Here is a 4,915-nt window from a genome sequence, read left to right on the forward strand (position 1 = left end):
GTTCCTCCCTTACGCGTTACGTGGCTGCACACGCCACTTAGTCATAGGGTCCGCATCCACGTAACACGTAAAGGGAGGAACAGGGAAGAGAGCCGGTGGTGACATCATCTCCACTCGCGGTCGAGAGCGGAAGTGGCATTGTTATTATTCTGTGAGACAGACGTGCATGCTTTATCATCTTAACTGTAAGTGCATTACTTTTATTAAATAAACAAGTTTTGGTGCTCGCTTCGGCAGCAAATATACTAAAATTGGAACGATACAGAGAAGATTAGCATGGCCCCTGCGCAAGGATGACACGCAAATTCGTGAAGCGTTTCATATTTCTTGGCGCTCTGATCTGGACGGAAGGAAAACCATTCGGCACTCAGCAACTTGCCCTTTGACGGTGAGGCCTGAAAAGCTTCATGCTGCAACAGGATCTGCTGGCACGACGTATATCTTCATTTCAGGAGCTAGGCGGCAGTCTTCTTTGTCAACCTTCTTTCCTACACATCTCTCGCTTTTCTTTGACCTTCAGAAAAAAAATTAAAAATAAACAAGTTTTGAAGTTAATGCACTATGGAGCCCCTCCATTTCTCATTATATCTCTGAGAGCCATCCATCCACGTTAGAGGTTATTATTGCCATCCAGGATCGGCGGTCATTGTGGATTCAGAAATCACTGTGGATATTAGAAGATATACACGATTTCTTTGGACTTTTATTTATCACATCTATTTATTCATTCTTTGAAAATATTTTTGTGGTCTTTTATTCATTTATTTATTCATTTTCACAGAGACTCACATTTTGCAATTTTGCATGAAGTTAGCATTCTTTTTCAGCTTTTTAGTATTACGATTATAATTCATCACTGTTTTTTGGATTTCTCACTTATTGTGGTTGCTTGATCACGTTTTACACTATTTTAGATACGCATTGTTTTTTAATGCGTATTCATTTACACATTTGGCATTTGAACTTTTGATTGCACTTTATTGTCATGTTTGTATTATAGCAAGCGCCACAACACCCCCTTTATTCATTTTGTTTGGTGTGAGAGCACATTTATGGTTGTGGCAGCTGTTGTATTTATACATTATATTATCTATTTTAGTTTGGTTTGTGCATTAGTTCCCCCCCATACTCATTTAATCACCACTGTGTTTATTTATTTTTTGCTAAAAAAAATGAAAAAAAAGGCTGAACATTATGAAAAAAAAAACAAATTTTTCTTTGTTTCTGTTATACAACTTTGGAAATAAATAATCTTTCTTTATAAATTTAGGCCAAAATGTATTTTTGCTATATTCTGCTGGTGAAAATAATCCAAATCGGTGTATATTAATTAGTGTAGGAAAGTTATAGAATAAACCAGAAAATTATTAACTGCGCTCCCATTAAAGTGCATGTGCATCAATAAAATCTGTGTGACAAGTCAATAAAGTGCTAAAAAGTTCCAAGGAATGTCAATGTAAACAAAAGATGAGGTTCCATGAACACTCCATAATAACCAAATGACTCAAAATCACATGCAAGCCTCGACATCTTCCTCCCACTCCTAAAGAGTCACGCCCAAAGGCTAATAACCTGTCAACTATATGTCCCTGAACTTTTCGTCCCACAAAATACAACTGTTTATGCATGCCAATGTTAAAGAACCCCACCTGAATCAGCATAAGCTAACATTCAGAACTATACAAATTTTGTGGCCTACCTGGAGGCAAAATCTGGTTGAGAGAAGCATGCCAAACTCCCCAGGTTAAGCCTAGTCCCTCTGGTCTAAGAGTCCTCAAGTGAACTAGTCTCATTTTTTGTTAACCTTTCTCATTCACCTGAGGCATAATCTCTCTGGTGGAGGGCTAATGTTTATGATCAGTACTGCAGTACATATCAAATTCATTCCTAGGGATACTTGGGTTACTGTATTGTATCAGTTATCACACTGATTTCTTATGTGTTAATGCTGAACTACTGATTTACTGTGTTACATTTGCCAATACAGACTGTTTATTTTACAACAACCTGTGTGTGCTATTCCTGTTTGACTACCAGGAGTCCCCAGCTGAGGTAAGTTGGTGGTGTCAGAAAGAGTGAAGCTCTGGGCAGGGAACAAACTGAGGATCCAGTAACAACAGTGGCCTTTTACGGGGGTAGCACTACACAAACCACAAAACATGTGTGGAGCCACTAGCAAAAGCTAGTGCACGGACCGCCGTACTGGTACGGCGATTCAGGCAGGGGAGCCAACCTGCCGCAGTATAACTGCGGCGGCTGGTCGAGAACTGGTTAAGAAATTATGCTCAAACTTCCCAGCCATCTAAAAAAACAGTATTTAGGCATTCTTATACTTCACTGAGCCTATCTGTGCTTTCTGAAGCTCAACTTATGCGTGCGCTTCAGTACAATGGAACTTCGGTTTAAGAGTAACTTGGTTTGAGAGCGTTTTGATTTGTGAGCAACTTTTTTTAATTCTGACTTGGCTTGCGAGTGTTGACTCGCAGGACGAGCAGAATTCAAGCTAAATAGGCCTGTAGTACCTTATTTAGTCTGAGATACAGAGGCGCAGCACCCGAGCAGAGCGGAAAATAGGCATGCAGTACCTCATTTGGTCTGAGATACGGGGTCGCATTTGCCGAACATTGGCCTGCAGTACCTCATTTGGCCTGAGGTACGGGGGCGCAATAGCCGAGCCAAAGTGTCCTCGGGTCTTTTCAACCGCTTTCGTCACTCTCTGGCGCCCCCCACCTATGGCCGCATTCGGTATTGCACCCCATTGAAGTCAATGCGGAACTAATTATTTTCGTTTCCATTGACTTCAATGGGAAATCTCGCTTTGATATGCGAGTACTTTGGATTACGAGCATACTCCTGGAACGAATACAACACGCCAAAAAAAAAAATTATATACATTAAACAATAATTTGGGTGCCCATGTAAAGGTCCCAAACACACAATGGGGTTTATTTACTAAAGGCAAATCCACGTTGCACTACAAGTGCACTTGGAAGTACAGTTGCTGTAGATCTGAAGTGGACATGCAAGAAAAATAAAAAACAGCATTGTTGCTTGTATATGATTGAATGATAAAATCAGCAGAGCTTCCCCTCATTTCAGAGCTTCCCCTCAGATCTAAAGCAACTGAACTTCCAAGTGTACTTGCAGTGCACATGTAGTGCAAAATGGATTTGCCTTTAGTAAATCAACCCCAATCAATGTGTGCAAAGCTGCTCCCCTAGAAAGTGATGAAATGTATGTGACTTCTATCTGATGCGTGCTAAAAAGTGTACTGGGGCGGTATGAAGTAATATGTAATTACACAACTTATCCTATAATATGTAATATTTACAACAAGTAAATTAATAAAAATGTGTCCTGTTGTACGTGATAAATCAATCAATAAATCAATAGTAAATAATAAAGTCCCATTGGTGCAAACAAAGATACAACATCAATGCTCGAATATCCTCTAGATATTTTTCTTGCTGTGATACAAAAACCGTCTCCGGTCGTGCAAACTTGATCTTCCACCACCTGGATAATTAGTACGACACCCAATGTGCACAAGTAGTAAATTGTGCTTACCAGACCTGGTTGACCTCTTTAATGAAAAAGACGGTCAGATGCGCTTGAGCAGGATAATGCCTGCAGACATATAAATCGAATGGAGCATGTACGATACCTTACCCTCGAAATGTTGAGATTTTAGAACATGGAATACAAAGAGAGAGCTTCCATAGTGCAACGCTATTTTATTAAAATGGCATAAAAACACCAGCCAATTGGCTACTCACATAAAAAGTGCCCTTCTCCTGGCACTGGGGCTGCAAGCTTTGATAAAAAAACACTGGCTCTCCCACCTCCATGGCGGTGTGCGTTCCATCAGCTGCTGACACTATCCAGACGATCGGGAAGTGACGTAGGACATAGTACACGTGACCAGGTTCTTCCGCCGACGTACGTTTCGTCCTTGAACGCAGCCAAAAAGACCCAAGGACACTTTGGCTCGGCTATTGCGCCCCCATACCTCAGGCCAAAAAATTAATCGATACGACACTGAGTCGCTTTAACTGACAATTGCGCGGTCTTGCGACGCTGTACCCAAACAAAGTTGGTGTCCTTTTTTTCTCGCAAATTTTTATTATTATTATACAGGATTTTTTTTTTTTTTCACAAAGAAATTATACAGGATTTATATAGCTCCAACAGTTTGCGCAACGATTATAAATAGAGCTTTCTTTTGGTGGTAATTGATCACCTGTGCGTTTTTTATTTTTTGCGTTATAAACAAAAAAGAGCTACAATTTTGAAAAAAATAACTATATTTTTTTACTTTGTGCTATAATACATATCCCCCCAAAAAATATATATAAGACAAATTTATTCATCAGTTTAGGCCAATATGTATTCTGCTACATATTTTTGGGGAAAAACAATGTCAATAAATGTATATTAAGCAAAAGTTATCCTGTTTAAATAACAGGGAATGATTTAGGGCCTTTTTTTATTGTTTTTACTGGCAATGGCGATGATCTGCAATTTTTAGTGGGATTGCTACATTGCGGCGGACACATCTGACCCCAAGTAACACTTTTTGGTGACCAATGACACCACTACAGTGATCAGTGCTATAAAAATGTACTGATCACTGTATTAATGGCACTGGCAGGGAAGGGGTTAACACTAGAGGGCAATCAAGGGGTTAAGTATTCCCTAGAGAGGTGTTTCTAACTATATGGAGGACGGACTGACTGGAAGTAGAGAGAGATCACTGTTCCTGATCACTAGGAACAGCTGATCTCTCTCTTCTCCCCTGTAAGAACAGAGATCTGTTTGTTTACATTGGCAGATCCCCATTCTGGCTCTCTTCCCTGCATTTGCGGGTGGCCGACAGACATTGAGTCTGCTGGACCCGCGGGTGAGCTCCCGCAGC

The 4,915-nt window shown here is 40.3% G+C and overlaps 1 non-coding gene across 1 annotated transcript; it reads left to right on the forward strand.

The window, feature by feature from the left end:
• Positions 1-221: 221 nt before the first annotated feature.
• LOC120946341 lies at positions 222-328 on the forward strand. The gene has a single exon (XR_005750676.1). It is a non-coding gene; the product is annotated as a U6 spliceosomal RNA (small nuclear RNA).
• Positions 329-4,915: the final 4,587 nt, after the last annotated feature.

This window comes from Rana temporaria, chromosome 7 (genome assembly GCF_905171775.1).
Source record: "Rana temporaria chromosome 7, aRanTem1.1, whole genome shotgun sequence".
Lineage (NCBI taxonomy): Eukaryota > Metazoa > Chordata > Amphibia > Anura > Ranidae > Rana > Rana temporaria.